This window comes from Geotrypetes seraphini, chromosome 3 (genome assembly GCF_902459505.1).
Source record: "Geotrypetes seraphini chromosome 3, aGeoSer1.1, whole genome shotgun sequence".
Taxonomy (NCBI): domain Eukaryota; kingdom Metazoa; phylum Chordata; class Amphibia; order Gymnophiona; family Dermophiidae; genus Geotrypetes; species Geotrypetes seraphini.
Genome location: NC_047086.1, coordinates 410,885,200 through 410,908,034, shown reverse-complemented (window position 1 = coordinate 410,908,034; position 22,835 = coordinate 410,885,200). Strand labels below are relative to the sequence as shown.

At 43.1% G+C, this 22,835-nt stretch overlaps 1 protein-coding gene across 2 annotated transcripts in view; it reads left to right on the top strand.

Moving 5' to 3' along the window:
• SRF (serum response factor) overlaps positions 1 to 22,835 on the top strand; it is a 243,291-nt gene that overhangs the window by 2,942 nt on the left and 217,514 nt on the right. The gene's annotated exons all lie outside the window — the stretch shown is intronic.

Genomic DNA, 22,835 nt, shown 5'->3' with positions numbered 1-22,835 from the left:
CGGTTTTCACGAGCGAAGACACATCTAATATACCGGACTCAGAGGAGCTCATGAGTGGGGAACAGGCCGAAAAATTGAGCACATAGAGGTAAGTAAGGAGGATGTCCTCAAACAGATAGACAGGTTAAAATGCAGTAAATCACCGGGCCCGGACGGGATCCACCCAAGGGTTCTGAAGGAACTAAGACAAGAAATAGCGGGCACAATCCAGCATGTTAGCAACCTATCCTTGAAAACTGGTGAGGTACCAGAGGACTGGAAATTGGCGAATGTCACACCTATCTTCAAGAAGGGATCGAGGGGTGACCCCGGGAACTACAGGCCGGTGAGCCTGACTTCAATTATAGGGAAGATGGTGGAAGCTATGATCAAGGACGGCATTTGCGAGCACATCGAGAGGAATGGCCTACTGAGAACAAGCCAGCACGGATTCTGTAAGGCTAACGAACCTTCTGTACTTCTTTGAGGGAATAAGCAGTCGGGTGGACAATGGGGAGCCCATAGACATCATTTACCTCGATTTTCAAAAGGCTTTCGACAAGGTGCCACATGAAAGGCTGCTTAGGAAGCTGTGGAACCACGGGGTGGGAGGGGATGTGCACAGATGGATCAAGCACTGGTTGTCGGGTAGACTGCAGAGGGTCAGAGTGAAGGGCCAATATTCTGACTGGCGGGGAGTCACAAGCGGTGTGCCACAGGGATCGGTGCTGGGGCACATATTTATCAATGACCTGGAAAAGGAGGCAAAGTGCGAGGTTATAAAATTTGCAGACGATACCAAACTGTGCGGCAGAGTTAGGTCCAGGGAGGAGTGTGAGGACCTGCAAAGGGACCTGGACAAGCTGGAAGACTGGGCAAACAAATGGCAAATGCGCTTTAACGTGGAAAAATGCAAGGTCATGCATATAGGGAAAAAGAACCCGTTGTTCAACTACAAATTGGGGGGGGCATTGTTGGGAGACAGCAGACTTGGGTGTGCTGGTGGATGCATCACTGAAGCCATCTGCACAGTGCGCAGCAGCCTCGAAAAAAGCCAACAGGATGCTGGGCATCATAAAGAGGGGCATAACAACCAGGACGCGGGAAGTCATCATGCCATTGTATCGAGCGATGGTGCGTCCACATCTGGAATACTGCGTTCAGTATTGGTCACCGCACCTCAAGAAGGACATGGCGGTACTTGAGAGAGTCCAAAGGAGAGCAACGAAACTGGTAAAAGGGCTGGAACACTGCCGAGAGGTTGGATAGGCTGGGGCTCTTCTCTCTGGAAAAAAGGAGGCTCAGGGGAGATATGATAGAGACCTTCAAGATTATGAGGGGCATAAAGAGGGTGGATAGGGACAGATTCTTCAGACTGAAGGGGACAACAAGTACGAGGGGGCATTCGGAGAAACTGAAGGGAGATAGGTTCAAAACAAATGCAAGGAAGTTTTTTTTCACCCAAAGGGTCGTGGACACTTGGAATGCGCTACCGGAGGAAGTGATCAGGCAGAGTACAGTACAGGGATTCAAACGGATTGGACGGATTCCTGAGGGATAAAGGGATCGTGGGATACTGAGGGAGGAGCTGGGATGTAACACCAAGTATAGAAAGCTAACCAGGTAATAAGTATAGAAACCCAACAGGTCGTGCATGTGCAAGACCGGAGGGTTAGGGCTACGATGGGAAGATAGGACTTCAATGAGAAACCAAGGTGGCAAGGGAGCCCCTTCTGGTGATTCAGACAGGTCGTGACCTGTTTGGGCCGCCGCGGGAGCGGACTGCTGGGCAGGATGGACCTATGGTCTGACCCGGCGGAGGCACTGCTTATGTTCTTATGCTCATACTTTTTGTATGTTTAGGATTTCCATATTTCTTAGCTTTTTTACAAGATTGTCTACTTCTTACCATCTTGATTGCCTTTAAAGAGTGATATTTCCAATTTAGAGGGACTCTTATGGAGGTTTATGTGAGCATCCAGACTTATTAGAAAATCTTGTACTGAAAATATTGATAAAATGGTATTATATTTGTGCCGAAGTCTTTATTACTTATTATGAGAGAGTAGCTCATCCAGATAGGGCTTAATTTTAATTAAAATTTTAATTGTGATTAATTAAAGGTGTATACAGTATATTTATTTTCTTTACTGCAGCTGCTTGCCAGTAGACAGGTCACTTAACCATTGCCCAGTGGAAACAAAAATAATACACCTTTAATTGTGAGATGAATCGCAAATTTTAATCAAAAATAAATTACCCCTCTAGTACAAAACTGTAGCGTGGTTTTTAGTGCCAGATGTGTAGGTAACAGCTGCAGCGCTCGTAGAATTCCTATGAGCGTCATCGCGGTTACCTCCGCAGCCAATGCTAAAAAACCATGCTACGGTTTTGTAAAAGGAGTTAAAGAATAAAAAGATAAGACATTCAGATTACTCATTGAATCTAAAATTGACAAATTAGAAATTGAATCTAAAACAGCGTGTATACTAATAATAAACAGTCTTACAGTTTTCAGAGCCTGAATTTTACCAAAGTCTAAGGCTTCTATAGTGCCTCTCACAAGTTTTAAAAGTACAGTGGAATCTTGGTTTACGAGCATAATTCGTTCCAGAAGCATGCTCGTAAACCAAATTGCTCATATTTCAAAGCGAGTTTCCCCATAGGAAGTAAGGGAAACTCGCTTGATTTGTTTCCCCCCCCCCCCCCCCGAGGCTACTAGCGCTGCTCCACCCACTCTCCGAGAACCGGCATCGCTTCTTCCCCCCCCTCCACGAGAACGGGCATCCTCTGCCAGTCCGAACAGATGCCTTATCCCATCTGGCACTAGCATGCAGCCCCAGGATATGCTGGTGAACGAAGATCCTTCCTGTTTCCTGGGCCTTGAGCATCTGTGCATGCTCAAGTCCTTCCTGGACCTGTTGGGCTGCCGTGTGAGTGGACTGCTGGGCACGATGTACCTCAGGTCTGACCCAGCGGAGGCATTGCTTATGTTCTTATGTTCTGGCTCTCACTCAGGCCTTGAGCATGCGCAGATGCTCAAGGCCCAGGCAACAGGAAGGATCTTCTTGCACCGGAACGTCCTAGGGCTGCGTGTGGGTGCCAGATGGGGTAAGGCTTCTGTTTGGGCGGGTGGAGGATCAAGTTTATTCATGGCTTGATATACTGACCATCACATGTATCAGTGCGGTTTACAATGTTAAAAAGGGCTAATATTTGTGATTTGGGTGGGGTAAAATAAAAAGAGGGTAAACCTATAACGAATTAAGACTGATTAGAAACGAGAGGTTTTGGGAGATGGGGAAGTTTTAATTACAATGATAAAAGGAAGGGTAGAGGGAAGGGAAGTAATGAGATTGAAACAGGGATGTCGCTTCTTAAAAGCTTTTTCCCCTCCATACCCTCCCCCCCCCAGTTATTGGTAGGCATCTTTAAAGAGAAATGTTATGAGATTTGTTTTAAATTTACTTAAGGAGTTTTCATTGCGAAGATGGAATGGCATTGCATTCCAGAGCAAGGGAGCAACTACTGAGAAAATGGAGTTTCTGGTATAGTAAAGGTCCTTGATTGAAGGCACTGTCAATAGATTTTGATTCATAGATCTAAGGACCCTAGAAGGAGCATGTGGAATAAGATATTTATCTAGAAAGACAGGAAGGTGAGATGTCTTGATTTTAAAAATTAGGAGGAGGATTTTATATGTAGTTCGATGGGATGCCGGTTCGCACCGGGGGGGGGGGGGGAGTGATGCCAGTTCTCACGGAGGGGTGGGTGGGCGGGGGAGTAGCGATGCTCGCAAATCAAGTCAACGCTCGGTTTGTAAATCACGATTTGCAATAATGTTGTGCTTGTCTTGCAAAACACTCGCAAACCGTGTTACTCACAAACCGAGGTTTGACTTTATTGGAATTCGTTTGGTGGCTAAAATCTTGAAATTTGCCATTTCTTATTCTGATTTTACAAAGCGAGCATCCCCTGAGGGAGGAAGAGCCTGTATGTTCAGTAGAGTTTCATTCATGCATATCGCCAATTTTACATGTAATGCATAAAGAGAGTAACTGGTATTTCATAAGAGATGTACCTTTTTTGGTTCTCAGACAACAAATATAGAATAAAATCAACTAGTTGGTCAAAAAAGTACTGTTCAAATGTTTCGTTAAAACATGATGGTAGATAAAGGCCAACTGGCCCATCTATTCTGCCCATCCACAACATCCACTATCTACTACTCTCCCTAAGAGATCCCATGTGCCTATCCCATGCTTTCCTAAATTCAGACATCAACTCTACCAGGAGACTATTCCACGCATCTACCACCCTTTCTGTATAAATGTATTTACTTAGATTGCTTCTGAGCTTGTCATCTCTTTATTTCATCCTTTGCCCTCTCATTCCAGAGCTTCCTTTCAAATGAGAGACTCGAATGTCTCTATCATACCTCCTCTCTCCTGCCTTTCCTCCAAAGTATACATATTGAGATCTTTAAGTATGTCCCTCCTCCTCCTATTTATCATTTTTATAGCACTGAAAGGCATATGCAATTCTGTATATTTCAACATTTAAAAGATGTTCCCTGCTCAGAAGAGCTTACAAACTAACTCATACAGACTGTGACCCAATAGTAGCTGATCTTTCCCCAAGATAGCAAAGCAGCATGATAAGGGCTGATATCTTCCTGCCATCATACAGGGGGCTACAAGATTAAAAATCTAAAGCATGATGCACAAAGCTTTGACACCACGGTAAAAAATACTATGGTGGGAGCAATTATTTTTTTCTGGTGATGCTGAGCATAACAGCATGCTATTTATGCAGAACATCACAGGTAAAAGAGGGAGAAATTCATACATAGTAACATAGTAGATGACGGCAGATAAAGACCCGAATGGTCCATCCAGACTGCCCAACCTGATCCAATTTAAATTTATTTATTTATTTATTTTTTCTTCTTAGCTATTTCTGGGCAAGAATCCAAAGCTTTACCCGGTACTGTGCTTGGGTTCCAACTGCCGAAATCTCTGTTAAGACTTACTCCAGCCCATCTACACCCTCCTAGCCATTGAAGCCCTCCCCTGCCCATCCTCCACCAAACGGCCATACACAGACACAGACCGTGCAAGTCTGCCCAGTAACTGGCCTAGTTCAATATTTAATATTATTTTCTGTTTCTAAATCTTCTGTGTTCATCCCACGCTTCTTTGAACTCAGTCACAATTTTACTCTCCACCACCTCTCTCGGGAGCGCATTCCAGGCATCCACTACCCTCTCCGTAAAGTAGAATTTCCTAACATTGCCCCTGAATCTACCACCCCTCAACCTCAAATTATGTCCTCTGGTTTTACCATTTTCCTTTCTCTGGAAAAGATTTTGTCCTACGTTAAAACCCTTCAAGTATTTGAACGTCTGAATCATCTCCCCTGTCTCTCCTTTCCTCTAGGTTATACATATTCAGGGCTTCCAGTCTCTCCTCATACGTCTTCTGGCGCAAGCCTCCTATCATTTTCGTCGCCCTTCTCTGGACCGCCTTAAGCCTAATTACGTCCTTCGCCAGATAAGGTCTCCAAAACTGAACACAATACTCCAAGTGGGGCCTCACCAATGACCTGTGCAGGGGCATCAACACCTTCTTCCTTCTACTGACTACGCCTCTCTTTATACAGCCCAGCATCCTTCTGACAGCAGCCACTGCCTTGTCACACTGTTTTTTCGCCTTTAGATCTTCGGACACTATAACCCCAAGGTCCCTCTCCCCGTCTGTGCATATCAGCTTCTCTCCTCCCAGCATATACGGTTCCTTCCTATTATTAATCCCCAAATGCATTACTCTGCATTGAATTTTAGTTGCCAGGCATTAGACCATTCCTCTAACTTTTGCAGATCCTTTTCATATTTTCCACTCCCTCTTCGGTGTCTACTCTGTTACAAATCTTGATATCATCTGCAAAAAGGCACACTTTTCCTTCTAACCCTTCAGCAATGTCACTCACAAACATATTGAACACGATTGGCCCCAGCACTGAACCCTGAGGGACTCCACTAGTCACCTTTCCTTCCTTCGAGTGACTTCCATTAACCACCACCCTCTGGAGTCTGTCCGACAGCCAGTTTCTGACCCAGTTCACCACTTTGGGTCCTAACTTCAGCCCTTCAAGTTTGTTCAACAGCCTCCTATGAGGAACTGTATCAAAGGCTTTGCTGAAATCCAAGTAAATTACATCTAGCATGTCCTCGATCCAGCTCTCTGGTCACCCAATCAAAAAATTCAATCAGGTTCGTTTGGCACGATTTACCTTTTGTAAAGCCATGTTGCTTCGGATCCTGTAACCCATTAGATTCAAGGAAGTACACTATCCTTTCTTTCAGCAAAACTTCCATTATTTTTCCAACAACTGAAGTGAGGCTCACCGGCCTGTAGTTTCCTGCTTCATCCCTGTGACCACTTTTATGAATAGGGACCACATCCGCTCTCCTCCAATCCCCAGGAATCACTCCCGTCTCTAGAGATTTGTTGAACAAGTCTTTAATAGGACTCGCCAGAACCTCTCTGAGCTCCCTTAGTATCCTGGGATGGATCCCGTCTGGTCCCATCGCTTTGTCCACCTTCAGTTTTTCAAGTTGCTCATAAACACCCTCCTCCGTGAACGGCGCAGAATCTACTCCATTTTCTCGTGTAACTTTGCCAGACAATCTCGGTCCTTCTCCAGGATTTTCTTCTGTGAACACAGAACAGAAGTATTTGTTTAGCACATTTGCTTTCTCCTCATCACTCTCCACATATTTGTTCCCAGCATCTTTCAGCCTAGCAATTCCATTTTTTTATCTTCCTCCTTTCACTAATATATCTGAAAAAAATTTTATCTCCCTTTTTTACATTTTTAGCCATTTGTTCTTCCGCCTGTGCCTTCGCCAAACGTATCTCTCTCTTGGCTTATTTCAGTTTCACCCTGTAGTCCTTTCTGCTCTCCTCTTCTTGGTTTTTTTTATATTTCATGAACGCCAACTCTTTCGCCTTTATTTTCTCAGCCACTAGGTTGGAGAACCATATCGGCTTCCTTTTTCTCTTGTTTTTATTGATTTTCTTCACATAAAGGTCCGTAGCCATTTTTTATCGCTCCTTTCAGCTTAGACCACTGTCTTTCCACTTCTCTTATGTCTTCCCATCCTAACAGCTCTTTCTTCAGGTACTTTCCCATTGCATTAAAGTCCGTACATTTGAAATCTAGGACTTTAAATATCGTGCGGCTGCTCTCCACTTTAGCCGTTATAGCAAACCAAACCGTTTGATGATCGCTACTTCCCAGGTGAGCACCCACTCGAACATTAGAGATACTCTCTCCATTTGTGTGGACCAGATCCAATATCACTTTTTCCCTTCTGGGTTCCGTCACCATTTGTCTGAGCAGAGCCTCTTGAAAGGCATCCACAATCTCCCTACTTCTTTCCGATTCCGCAGACGGAACATTCCAGTCCGCATCCGGCAGGTTGAAATCTCCCAACAGCAGCACCTCCTCTTTCCTTCCAAACTTTTGGATATCCACAATCAGATCCTTATCAATTTGCTGTGATTGAGTCAGAGGTCTGTAGACTACACCCACATAGATAGAAGTTCCATCTTCTCTTTTCAGAGCAATCCATATCGCTTCTTCTTCTCCCCAGGTCCCTTGCATTTCGGTCACTTGGATATTGATCTTTATATACAGAGCTATTCCTCCACCTTTATGACCATCTCTGTCCTTCCTAAAAAGATTATATCCCGGTATGTTTGCATCCCATCCATGTGATTCACTGAACCATGTCTCTGTGATAGCAACAATATCTAGATCTGCCTCTAACATCAGTGCTTGCAGATCATGAACTTTGTTGCTTAGACTGCAAGCATTTGTGGTCATCGCTTTCCAGCTATTTTTCAGCGATAATCTCCTTTTTCGTATGGATTTTTGTGTCGTTTCACTTTCCGTTGCAATACTAAGAAATGAGTTGCTGATATTGCTTATGTTGCAGTCTTTACTACTATCACATCTTTTCTTTTGCCGGGGGTGGTCTCTATAATTGTCCTTCGTACATACACCACCCCCACCTTCTAGTTTAAATGCCTAGAAAAATATTGTCTAAATTTCTCTGCAAGGTTTCTTTTTCCTGCTGTAGTAATATGTAGCCCATCAGTGCAATATAGCTTCTTGTCCTTCCATGTATTTCCCCATCCTCCTATGTACCTGAAGCCTTCTTGATGACACCAGGCTCTGAGCCATCTATTAAAGTCCTCTGTGTTTTTCACTCTTTGCTCTCCCTTTCCATATGCAGGCAGTATTTCAGAAAAAGCTAAAGTCTTTACAAAAGGTTTCACGCCCTCACCAAGCCCCCGAAAAGCTTTCTGTGCTGCAAGTGTGGAGTTGTTGGCCAGGTCATTTGTTCCCAGATGGATAACAACATCAGTGTTAAAATCCTTAGTTTCTTCCTTAATTATAGTCAGTATTTGCCTGGAACTCCTGGTAGCTGAGGATCCTGGAAGACATTTCACTATTTTGGTCTCCTCGCCCTTTGTTCCAAGGTTAATGCCTCTAGTGATGGAAACCCCCAACAGTAATAGTTTTCTGTTTTTGGCTTTTTTATTTGTGCTTAGGGTGCGCTTGTTCTCTTGAGTTACCTTCATTGGTTCCAGTCCCACCTCCCTTCTGTTTTCTTGAGTATTGCAGTGCAGTAGTGGAGCGAAGGAATTCTCTAGAGGTAATATTAGTGAAGGTGGATGTTTCTGTGTTGCATGTCGCAGTCTTCCTGAGCCTACTGTGACCCATTTATTCCTGGGCTGTTTTATTCTTTGAGATAGAGGTGGTAAGTTGGTATGATTTTGTGGAGTGATGGAAGCTGCTTAATTGTATTCAATTCCTTCCCCAAAGGAAAATTCACTCAACTGCGCTACGCTTATGTCTTATCCCACAAGGACTATTGCAATTCAGAATAGGACTGTCTACAAAGGTTACAACACGTGCAAAATGCATGTTTGCCTACTGAAGAACCTAACTATTCACGATCCCATCACTCCAGCTCTGACAGCTGTACATTGGCTGTCCATCCGGAAACGTGCATCTTTAAAGCTCTGACACTAGCCTTCAAATTCCTTGAAAAAAGGTCTCACCCATTATGGCAGGAAAACTATCGACCTACATCACCAACTGATTTCTCTGATCACAAGGTGAGAGAAGATTATCTGCTGCATCAGCTCGAACCCTTCTATTGGAAAATGCCCGCAAACATGCTGCCTTACCACTCATATTGCTGCAGCAATTAATCTTAAAGCATATTTTCATCCTTCAAGCTGTGTATAGTAATTGTCTTTCTACTTCATGTTTCCACATCGTTAAGATGACTTATCAATCATCTTGTGGCTATAATTTGCGCTCAAAGTATATATTTGATTTTTCATGCTGTGCAGTGTTCTCCCTAGTAGGTGAGCGCCTGGCTGCCTTCCTCCAATGACGCGCGTCCCCTCAGGAGTAAGTAACTTTTTTTTTCCCCACAACGCACTTTCGGGACGATGAAACCACATGCGTTTTTGTTTGTTTTTAACCCCTCTCTGCAGCCCAGCTAAGGATGGGATGCGGTGATGGGTAATTTGCTGAGCAGAGCTCGCGTCGCCTTCTATATGCTCAACCCTCGTTGCTGCGCCTCGCCGGCTGATTTTTGACTAGACCAGATGTCAAATTCTGGCCCGCCAGACGACCACAAAACCCCAGCCAAGCTGGCCCGCAGGCAGACAGACGCAAACACCGAGCTGCCTTACAGCCCACTGTCCTGACGTTGCCAGTGGCAACAGGGTGAGCAACGGACCGCGACCTCCGCCTCCCAGTTCCAGTGTGCCTCGGCCGCTTCAGAACACGAGCCAAGAAGTTTGGGAACGTGCGAAGGCACCCGAAGGCATGAGCACTTCACAATTGTGGACTGAGAAGTGATCCACAAAAACAGAGCAACCGGGAACAGCCTGCCGTCGGCATGCAGAGTTTGGAGGGCTGGCCCACATTCCAGTCACGCACGCCGTGGGGAGCCAGCAAGAGACACGCCGAGGTCCCATCAAGTGATGAGAAAAGACATCAAAGTGCCCCATGAACACTAATGCGGAGGCTAGGCTGCTCTCGCAGAGGAGCAGAAGGAAGCAAGATGGCTGCCTTGCATGATCTGTTAGGAAGGATGACCGGAGTCGTGCTGCCAGACCTCTGCAAGGCCAAGGGCAGCACAAGAGGCCAGAGCGCTCCCCCCCCCCTCTCCATCCCTCATTCCCAAAAGTAGGGCCCTGTTTCTCCCGAACAAAAGATCAGCTCCACAGGTAGTCCTCCCTTTCTTTTGTTCAAAAGATTTTCAGAAATACAAACTTCCCACAAACTGTGTCAGTTATGCACGTTGGCTCATCCCAGTATAGACACGTCTCTTCCATCCATTTTGTCTACATCACAGAGCTGACGCGGGGCTGGAGAGAACGCAACCCGACACTTCTACCAAGACTAAGGGGTCCTTTTATTAAGGTGTGCATTTAGCACGTGCTAAATCGGTTAGCATATCTCAATAAAAGGACCCCTAAGTATCTCAATAAAAAATTTGGCCCGCGATCCAGACCAAGCCCAAGATTTCGGCCCCCTGTGTGATTGAGTTTGATATCCCTGGACTAGACAGACTAAGCAGAAAGGAATCCCCCAGCATGCTCACATCTGTGGATATTCCATCACCAACCGTCCGCCTCTTCCCCTACCTCATAAGCCATGCAAAGACAGAAAGAAAGCTATTTCCTGTCTCCCCCCTCACAACCCCCCCCTAAAAAAAACAAAACAACAATCTGCTCTTGCAGCTTGCTGCTACTGCTTCCTTGCCTGCCCGAACCTCCAGGGACCTAACAAAGCCTCCAAGAGAAGGGTGCACAATTGTCGGCATGCAAATGACTGATGCGGTTTTGACGTGCCACCCCGAGAGAAACAGTAAGGAAACTTAAAAGCCAGGTTCTCTTCTTGAGATAGATGTACAAACAGTACGGCCTGAAGAATGTCTATATATACCTGTAAATAAAATGTCAAAAAGCATGTATTTTTTTTTTTTTTTCAAAACAAAAATGGAAATTCTAAGAAACAATTCCCTTTGGCACCGCAGATGCTATTCTAAACTAGTAAAATTGTTTGGCCTTTTAGAGTAGAGAAAGAAGCATCTGGTGTGCTTGCTGAGAAGAGACCTCAAGATGCTTCCTGCAATCACCTTCCTGCAATCTTGCCCTCACATTTTCTTCTTCCCCGAACCTCTGCCATGATGGAACTCGGTAACCGCCTTCCCCCTTTTTTTGCCGCAGCACCAGCAGCTGCTGCAGGCACCCTTCAACGCTGATGGAGGGTGAGGGTTCTCTCCAGAAGTAATTAACATTTGGAAAAAAGTTCCATGCCGGCATTTTCTCTTATGTTACATCCCCTTCCCTCAGGGCGTCTCTCCCACACTTCCTTTGCAACACAACCAAGGGCCCTGCTTCGAGGTCTGTATGGCTGACTTGTCTATGTGGTACAGCACCAGCACTGCCCGATTCGCCGAAGGCCTGCATGTTTCCCCCCGGTCCCACCTTTAAAAGGTAATTATGGCAGCCTGCTAGGTTCGCTACAGCACCGGCAATCCTCTGCAGGTTGCCATATTTACTTTTAAAGGTTGGTCCTCAACAAGCAGCTGTCACAATGTGGAAGATGACCTCTTGCTGGGTGCTGGAAGTAGCAGAGGTAATGCCTCACCTGTTGCGAGAGCCCCGGCGGGATGGTGATTGCCATAGAGATGCTGGATCTGGACACCGCAGGGGGGAGGAAAGACAGAAAAGGACCTTGAGGCGGGGCAGGAAAGCAGACTTGAACCAAAAGACTTGGCAGATGGTGGAATAGAGGAGGTAGAGAGAGGAAACACCCTGAACCGAGGAGAGAGAGATGCCAAGCCCTGGGGAGGGGGAAGACAAAGAGAGTGAGAGAGACAAAGACCTGGACTCGAAATGTTAGCAAAAGGAAGATAAAGAGAGAAACCTGAAACAAAGGGGCAGAAGAGAGGGGGGCAGATGTTGGACTTGGGGGTGTATAGAGGGAAGGGGCAGAAGAGAGGGGGGCAGATATTGGACTTGGGGGTGTATAGAGGGAAGAGAGAAAAAGAGACTGCAGAGAGGTGGAAAGATTCTGGACCAGGGAGGGAAGGAGGAAGGAAGGAGAGAGAGAGGCAGAGAAAGACCTATAAGAAAGGAGAACAAATGCTGGACATGGGGAGGAGGGTTGTAAGCAGAAGACAGAGAGAGAGAGCCTGGACCAAAGGGGAAAGACAGGCAGATGCTGGACTATGGGAGGTGCAGACAGAGGGGGAGAGACCCTGAGGAAGAAAGGGGGGGTTGTAAGAAGAAAGAGACCTGGACCAAATGGGAAAGACAGGAAGCAGATGCTGGACTATGGGAGGGGCAGACAAAAGAGACAGAGGGGGAGAGACCCTGAGGAAGAGAGAGGGATACATGTTGCCAATAGGGGTGGAGGAGAGAAGAAGAAAAATTGGACTCATGGAGGGACAGAGAGAGATGTTGGTTGGGGAAGGGAATACAGTCCAGAGAGGAAGCATGCAGGAGGCAGAAAGAAAAAAAATTGTTGGCTGCACAGTCAGAAGGAAGTCCAACCAGAAACTAATTAAATCACCAGACAACAAGGGTAGGGAAAATGATTTTATTTTCAATTTAGTGATCAAAATGTCAGTTTTGAGAATTTATAATCTGCAGTCATTTTGCACTATATTTGTCTATTTTTCTTTAGTTGTTACTGAGGTGACATTGCATATTTTAAAGTCATCTGCCTTGACTTCTTTGAAAAACAAAACAAATATAAATTATAATTAACATTTTCTCTACATACAATGTGCTTTGTGTTTTTTTAATTTTGTGATTACCATTATGAATAAGATATTGTGTGTACATGAAAAATGAATGGCAGAAATTGCATTACAATTAGTATGGGGGAGGGGTCAGGGGCGGAGCTTGGGCTGGGGTATTTGGCTTGAAAATGTTGAGAAGCACTGGTCTAGGTGACTATGGAGTTCACTCAGTAAGGGCCCCTTTTACAAAGCTATAGTAGCAATTCTCCCATGGCAAATGCACCAAAGTCCATTCAGTTCCTATGGGCTTCAATGCATTTGCTGTGACAGAATTGCTATTGCAGCTTTTTATAAGGAGCCCTAAGGCAGGAACTACAATCTCTCTGTACTATGTCTTAAACAAAAATCATATTGCCGGGGATGCAAAGCTTTAACTGATTCAACATGAGTTTGAAGTTGGTTGAATACTACTCTCAAGTACGGTAGTTATTCGGAATAAAAGGATCTGCATTACTTATTTTCAAAGGTGGTTTAAATGCTACTGGAACACTGTCTAAGTGTCAAACCTTAAAAAAGGAAGTCATATTGAGCATTGGAAAATAATAATTAACTAATAAAAATAATGCACATTTAGAGCTCCTTTTACGAAAGTGCACTAGCATTTTTAAGCGCACGCACCGGATTAGCGCGCGCTAGCCAAAAAAACTACCGCCTGCTCAAGAGGAGGCTGTAGCGGCTAGCGCGCACGGCATTTTAGCATACGCTATTCCGCATGTTAAGGCCCTAACGCACCTTCGTAAAAGGAGCCCTTAATTTTCCCCACCACCAAATTTCCCCGTCCCGCCCAGCTACTTTTTCATGCCACCCGGCTGGAAAAAATTTCTGGGGAGAACACCGTGTGTATAATAATAATAATAATTTTATTTTTGTATACCGCCATACCCAGGGAGTTCTAGGCGGTTCACAACAAATAGATGAGTTGCATACAGTGCAGTTGAAAAAGAAGTACGTAACAAGTCAATCGAAGGGTCAAACTAGTTTATATTGACAATTTAAGTAAGGAAGGACTAATACAGAGCATATATGGTATTTACCGTAAAAGTTCAATAGAATTTGTGAGAAGGGGGAGCCAAGCATATTGTAAGAGAGGAGGGGACAGGGATCGTTGGGAGGGGGGGGAGGAGGGGGAAAAAGTAAAGAAAGGTGGGCCGTGTTGAGGGGGGGAAGAGGAGGATTTGGTCTGATGCAGAGGAGGGAATTCGATCTGTTTTCTAATGAGGAGAGGGGGGAGCGTTAAGGCGGAAGAGGGCAGCATTAAGGATTTGGTCCATTGAAAAGTAGAGTTTTGAGCTCTCACTACTACATGGAAAAAGTGCCCATCTAGTTGCTGACCATGTGGAGCACCTGCAAACCTAGTGACTACCCTCTACTGAATATAAAAATGTCTACTATTGTATGAAGAATGTGCCTACCTTGTCGCTACGTATCTACAATATTGTTACCAAGGAAATAACATCACCTTATGTAAGAGATCTGTCTGTACTGTCAAATTGTGTAATTATGTATGTTGACCTGTAACATGTTCTGGGAAGACAGGCTAAATAAGCAAATTGTGCCTAGTGCTTGCTTAACATAAGAATAGCCTTACTGGGTCAGACCAATGGTCCATCAAGCCCAGTAGCCCGTTCTCACGGTAGCCAATCCAGGTCACCAGTACATGGCCAAAACCCAAGGTGTAGCAATATTCCATGCTACTGATACAGGGCAAGCAATGGCTTCCCCCGTCTCTTTCTCAATAACAGACTATTAACTTTTCCTCCAGGAACTTGCCAAAATCTTTATTAAAACCAACTATGCTATCCGCTCTTACCACATCCTCTGGCAACGTGTTCCAGAGCTTAACTATTCTTTGAGTGAAAAAAATTTCCTCCAATTGGTTTTAAAAGTATTTCCCTGTAACTTTGAATGTTCCCTAGTCTTTGTAATTTTTAACCGAGTGAAAAATTGATCCACTTGTACCCCCGTTCTGCTCCACTCAGGATTTTGTAGACTTCAATCATATCTCCCCTCAGCCGTCTCTTTTCCAAGCTGAAGAGCCCTAACTGTTTTAGTCTTTCCTTATACGAGAGGCGTTCCATCCCATTTACCATCTTGGTCACTCTTCTTTGAGCATTTTCTACCGCCACTATATCTTTCTTGAGCTATTGAGACCAGAATTGAGCGCAATACTCCAGATGAGGTCGCACCATGGAGAGATACAGGGGCATTATAACATTCTTAGTCTTGTTAACCATCCTTTTTTTAATAATTCCTTTCATCCTATTTGCTTTGGGCGGAAGATTCCTAGAATCCTATTTGCACATTGGGTGGAAGATTTAATCATATTGTCTACGATGACACCCAGATCCTTTTCTTGGATGCTAATTCCCAAGGTGGACCCTAGCATCCAGTAACTTTGACTCAGGTTATTCTTTCCAATGTGCATCACTTTGCATTTGTCCACATTAAATATCATCTTCCATTTGGACGTCCAGTCTTCCAATTTCCTATTAGAAGAACAATCGCTAGTACAGCTCCTCCTGCCGGCCTGAACTAGTAAAAAATAAATAACCCCTGCTTTACCTGCCTGCTGGTTCAGGTAATAGGGGCAGAGGAATCCCCAATCAGCTAATCCAGCAGGACTCCCCAAAGCCACGGTTCCTGGTAGGGGGTTTAAACGCCTGAGCCAATCAGGGCCTTAGGCCCCTCTCTGTGCATCCTAGGATGCACTGAAAAGGGGAAGGCCCACCTTTATGAAGAGGTGGGCTTGCTTGTAGGAGTGAGTGAGTATCTCTCCTGCCTATCTTTAATTTAAAGGTACAGGGGAGGGGGTTGGGCCCCCTCCCCTCAGCAGCAGGAGGGAGTGGACATCCCTCTTCTTGCCTGACCTTAAAGAATTAGAAAGGGAATGGTTGCCACATATAAAATTAAATGAGATGGATACAGTAGATGAAATTGTAACACAATGGAATGATAGCCTGTTTAATGCTTTAAATGTGGTGGCATCAGAAAAAGTTATAGAGTTAAAAGGGAAATATCAGCAAATATATTTATTGAGCTCGTCAAAAAAGTAAAGTACAACAGAACAAGGCAATAAACAAACTTATTATTTTGAAAACAGAAACATAACCCAGCTACTCCCCCCTACTCCCCTTCATCACCACCCCCCAATGAACACAAAAGGCATGAACAAGAAAAATTCACACATCAGCAGTTCAATATGCGGCTGCGAGCCACAGGGGTCATAGTGTTCCAAAAAGGCTCCCAGATGCGTTGAAAGGATCATCCCTGCAGAGAGGAAAAGTCTGGAATATCTCTGCGTTCCCACATCATGAGCGTGATCAAGCGACATCTCCATAGGGAATAATCCGGAGCCTCCACTTCAAGCCATTTGAGCAGAATGCATTTCAGAGCAACAAGGACTGTCTACTTGAGAAACATAGCAGCCTCCCTTTTACGGGGAAAGTAATGCAGGGAAATAGGAAAAGTGGGGAACATTGAATAGTAATGTCCCACAGACGCTCCACAAATAGAAACAAGGAGTCACAATAAGACTGAATAGCGGGACAGGTCCAAAACATATGTCCCAAACCAGCCTCAGGCACCTGACAGCGAAGGCAGGCAGCTGAGGCTCAAAACCCTGAGAGATAAGCCCTCTTAGGAGAAATATACAAACGTATAGTGCTGTTCCCAAAAAGTAGTATATTTACTAAAGACAAACAGCTTTCTAATAGCTTATAGTATCACATCATCAGGCAATTCAACCTGAAGATCATAAGCCCAAGCATCCCGCAAACTAGTATGATCAAGCAAAGGGGACTCATCTTTCAAGTGACGATGGTGTAATCAAAGAGGCACAGAGAGTTGAGAGCCAATGGTGAAAGCTCCTGGCGAGAAGCCGTTAAATGACAAGAGGGAAGGGAACAAATATAATCTGCATGTAAGCAAACACATCAGCAGGAGGAAAATCAAATTCATCCTGCAGCTGGGCAAAAGATTTAATCCTCCCATCATCAAAAGGGAAATATAAATCTTGCCCATAGAGATCAAAGGCGATTTTTCAAGTTAGAAGTGAGGTAAGAAGAGCAGAACGTTTATGGCATAAGACAAAAGGTGTTGATGATCATGAAAGCTTTAAAGTACGCCTAATGGAATATTTAGGTTTATGTGAAAATGAAAAAAATCGTTGTTATAAAGAACGAGTCGTAGGTGCTTTAAATCGACCACAAGAATTATTTGCTATTAAATATCTGATTGGATACGATGGTGCTGTTGAATGTTATGATATTGATGATTCTTAGCTGACAAAATGGGGGGAGACCAACTCCACTCATTGGATGATAATTTGGTTATTGAGACAGATAATGAGAGAGGAGTATGAAAGATATTTGATGATATAGATGAGAAAGGTTTGTAATGCCATTCGTAGCTGTACACCCACACGTGCTATTCAAGATCCATGTTCGTCATGAGATAGTTAGTAGAGAAGGTGTCCCCTGAAATTACTAGAATAGTCAATAAATCATTGAGAGACGGAATCTTCCCAAAAGATTGTAAACAATTTACTGTAAGACCAGCCTTCAAATGGAAAGTCTGGATATGAGTGTTATGAAAAATTTTAGACCAATTTCGATAGTTCCTTTTATAGGTAAAATTTAGAGAAAATTGTTATGCCTCAGATGATTTTGTGCTGGAAACTGGGTGCTTGGATCATAATCAATTTGGTTTTCAGAAAGCTTATGGTGTAGAGCTATTATTGACATAATAATAGTTTATTTTATATACTGTCAAGCCATCAATTCATGGCGGTTCACAATAATAATGCACTGGGCATTAAAAGTACAGGGTTATACAGCAATGTTAAAAATGGAAATGACAGAAATTTAAGTAATACAACACTAAGCAAAGAAATAGCAGCATCCTAAAACTTATTAAAAATTGGAATTTGGCTGATAATACAAATTCATCAAATAATCAATTAGAAACTTAAATCATTATTAGATACCTTCGATTGGGATTGCATCAACATGTAACTTTTTGTTTAATATCTTTAGATATATCAGGAGCTTTTGACTCTAAGTCTTCAGAAATTGTTAAGACTGAAAGATCTCCGGATGGGTGGTACAGTTCTCAAATGGCTTAATTCGTATTTGATAAGATTGCTCTTTTCAAGGAAGAAATGGGAATAAGATCTCGAAAATTTCAGATGAGGAGCGGAGTCAGCGCTTTCAGCATTACTATTCAATATTTATATGGCCACAATTGGTCATTTATTCCAATCTTTAGGGGTTGAATAACACATATATGTGGATGATATCTTTTTCTTTCTAGTGTGTGTAGAGGATGGATTGGAAACATTGATGAGTATATTAGTTAAATTACTGGATGGATGGAAAGGCAAGGCTTGAGACTGAATGTAGAAAAGATAGAGGTAATGTTTGTGGGTAAATCTGACTGGGTCAATTGGCCAAAAACATTAAAAGTGATAGATGAGTCATTGCTGGTAAGGGAGTCAATGACAGTCCTGGGAGTAAAATTGAATCCAGGACTTACAATGAGTTGCTAAGTAATAATAATAATTTATTCTTCTATTCTGCCAAAGCCATAATAGTTTGAAGCGATTTACAATGAGAAGTACTGGACAATCAGTGAAAAAATACAATACAAATCATCAGAAATACATACAAGATAAAAGGGTAAAAGATTAAAAACAGTGAATCAGGTTACAAATTGATCAAACTGTGTTTTTACAAATTTTCTAAAAGTAAAATAAGATGGAGCACCCATAATAATATTACTCAACCAATCATTCAATTTGCCTGCACGAAGTGCAAGAGTTCTATCCAGAAATCTTTTAAAGCGACAAACAAACATATGGATTGAAAAGGATTCAGGTCCCAATTCCTGCCCCATACTTTCTCTGTCTCTGTCATATGTAAGTCAGGTACCTGGGGACACATCTTAAAGACCAGAAACCATCTTTCAAATATGTCCGTCTTTTATTATGAGTTTCACATATTTATACGAATCAGGTTTGCCAGCATGTGTCAGCATGTGACGTAAGGTCACATGAAACTTTAAACACATCAGCATTTTTCCTAGCTAGAGATTGAAGTCCAAAAGGTAAGAAAAAGCCTTGACCAGCAGAGCTTCTTAACTAAAGCTGTCTGTAAATACGGCTTAACAAAACAATTGAATTCACTTCACTACAACTCTGTTTAAACATTCATGTCAAAGAAAGAAAGACAAACATAGATGTCCTTATACCATCTTCAAAGAAGGGAAAGATAAACAGGGCCTACCTTTGCATCTTTAAACAACATATGCCTAAGGACACTTACTAAAGTTCTGATACGTGTCCCTTCAAATCCCCTCTTACGTCATGTAAATGACGTCACAAATACACAGCATGAGCTGGAAGGGAGTGATACTCTAGGTATGTCTCTCAAGGAGGGGTCTTTTTAGGAGCTGTAATACGAATAACACAGTACATGAGCAGTCAAGATAAGAGTGCAAATAATAAGAGATTATGCATTCAACTAAAGTGCTGATCCCAAGAATTAGATAAATCAGAGTTACATTTGAACTCAGCAAAGAGGTCTGCTAATTTCTGAATGTCCATAGGAGGACCTATATTGTCAGAAAGAAAAGTACAACAGCTTAAAGTACTGAGGAGAATTTAACAGAATTCTCAGCTAGAATCATATCTAGGGCCATATGATTTTGAGAACCATCTGAGAAGTGGAGCCTAATTGATCAGTAATACCTTGCAAGGCGTCCCTAGAATAGTTCAAAAAGCGTTGCTGATTATAATAATTTTAACTAATCCGATCAACATTCTTATTAATAGTAATAAAGGGAATAAGGAACTCAAACCCAGCCTTAACCTGAGCTCGGGCCTTAAATTCATCTGGGACCCCTCTTGGGACCCCTATAGCATCTATGTATACATGTGATCAGATTTATATCAAGACAAATAAAAGGAAAAACCATGTGAATAGGAAGGATGCCTTTCAGAAACAATATGCAGAAGCATAGTAACCTTAACTAAAGTGCACTGGCCTATCCATTGGCTGGGTAGCTTAACAGGGAGCCAAAAGTCTCCATAAAGCCAGTAAATATCAAATCTGATGCAGCAACAATAGGGCATACCTATGAGCCAAGACAGAACAATAACCTGGGGGTAAATTACCTACAAAACTACCCTGTGTCAGATTAGAAACATGACATATGTAATTGCCCTTATAGATGGTAACGGCAATATCAAGCTTTTGCTGTCCTGGCAACAAAGGGTATTTAGAACACTACAGTGCACAAAGAGGATAGGTAAAATTAGAGGAGATACTGGTAAATAACCCAAAAAGCATGGTTGGATACCAGGAGGGAGGTCCAGAGGTACGGTTCCTAGATGGGGTCTAGCTTGAGCACATATGTAACAATTATTCTTATTATGTTGATCAGCAGTGAATTTCATCCATTCTAACCAAAGGTTACGTTCTGAAAACCCTACCTCAACAGCCACAATATCTTCAAAAGTGGGATTGGCAATAGCCATCATGTCAGTAAGTTTATTGAATGTAGGGGCCAGTGGGTTAGTATTTTTTGGGGCCCCCACAAAATGGCGGGAGAAGATGAGTGGAGGTAGATAGATCCCGTAAGAAAACTGATAGGTCGGATAGCTAGACCCACCCTTAAACCACATGTCCATAATGTACATACCTTCATCAGTAGGTCTAGAGTTGTCAATAGTAAGAGAAAGCCTTAATAATTTGTACAGGAACACTTTTCCTATAACAGTGTCCAACCTTATGAAGGGTCATACAAGTAAGCAGTGATTTACCATTTTGGTCCACTGTTTTTCAGGGTATTTTCTAGTTTATAAGCCCAGTCAGTATTAATATTCCACCCTACCACTCCCCAGAATGCACACTTATCCCCCCAACGTAAGTCAGTAACATATATATATATGTCCTTAGTTTTAGGAATCTCTGAGGACCAATGGCACAGCCTTGGGATATCAATTGATGAACAGTCCACAATGTCACAATACTCAAAGGAGAAGGTGGCAACTTGCACACTGCTGGAATTATACCAAAGGGTAGCATACTATCGGTCTTTTCTGGATTCCAATTGAAGGACAGCCTTTGCGAGGGAGTAGTCCAGCTTGACATCGTGTTCGCAAAGAGGTGTCGGGGGTGCTGTTTACAGCAGGAGTGTCATTTACAGATGGGTATGGGCAGAAAGTGTCGTGGACCCAGAACACATCATCCCTGTAGACCCAGTTAGAAATGATCCATACAGGGAGAAAAACTAGCAGCAGCAGTGCCAGTAAGAGAATGATAAAGTTGGTAGAATGCTGCAATGAGATCATTATGTTGTTCCACTGGAGGAGGTGAAATCTGCGCAGGGAAGACTTGCTTCTGGGGTTTTAGGTTAACCCTCTTCAAGCGACTTGCGTGGATCCAAACAGGAAACTCCTCAGTGAGTGCAGCGGGCCTGGTCACAGCGATCACAGTAGTGGGAAGGCCAAAGGGGAAATCCGTCTGCTTCCGATCCTTGGAAAGCTGCTGGACAATCACCAGGCTGGAAAAAATGGGTAGGAATCTGTGGAGAGAAAGGAGAAGTGCAAGACACGTTTCTTTGAACAAGCCCTAATATTTCAATTAGCTTTTGGACGTATTCCTCCTGTATCAAGGGAAAATCTACCCATGGGGCGGGGAAAGGTCATCCCGTGAGAATCTCAAAGGGAGAGCAGCCAGATGTCTGTACATACAGAAAGAGATACTTGAAAAGAAATGCTTGAAAAGCATTCCAAATATCATTCAGCAGCTGTACTCCAATGTGATCCAAATAAGAGATAGAAAACAAGAGAAACCATGTTGCCTGCACTGAACGTGGCAACATGCAACAATACCAATTCATTCACTTAGCATAGCCATGGCAAAAGAGCGACAATACTCACTTGCTTAAGGTTCTTAATTGAACAATCCAAAAGGATATGTTTTTTCGTGCTTCATATAACTATTATGCACCTCAGCGAGACCATACTGATGTACTGAATGTATTCGGAAATGTATATTGAATGGATCATATGTAGGGAACACCATGAAATAAATGCTGTATAAAATAAAGCTTTTTCTTATAACCCCTAACTAAACTATATTCAGAATATAAAAGCTAAAAGTAAAAGAACATTGCGCAGTTAGGCTAGTAAGAAGTGGAAAAAGAGCTCTAAAAATGGCCAATATTATGTATCCTGGGGTACCCACTAAACTAAGACAAGTAAACATGACACAGACAAAACATAAAGTTTTAAGCGTGGAGCTATTACTCCATCTGTCAAGTGTGCAGGGCTGAATTTAACTCTGCAAATAAACACATTGATATAAAAAAACCAAAACTACAAATAATGTATATCATAACCATCTCATATTTGGAAAAAGGCATAAAGCTAATGTCTCTTTGGAGCGTCTCTATCTCTGCAGTGATAAAGAGGACCCGTGGAAAACATTAGAAATATCTGTGCCAAAATGGATCTGGGATGGCTATGTATAAATCCGGAAAAAACATTTTAAATTAGCAACATCCTAATTTCAGCTAAAATAATAGAAAGGAATTGTATTTTCCAATTTATGTTCAATTCACAACCATGCCAGCTGTAATTATCGAGCTATATATATCTCTGTATCAAGGAGCAAAAGGTCAAGAATGAAAATATCACTAGCAAGAAGTTAAAATGTCGAGCGAGCACTACGATAACCAATACCATGATATTGAGCAATGAATAAGGGAGAGCTAGCAGCTGGTATCCAGGGTTTCCCCTCTTTGCACCAAAGTCCGTCCAAAAGGGCGGCTTTGGGCACCTGCCAAACGCCAGGCATCAAATTCAGAGGAAGCTGTGAAAAAAGAGAGGAAGAGAATCCTGTTCACCCGTGAGACCCAAAAGCCCATTTAAAAGAAGGGCTTGGAC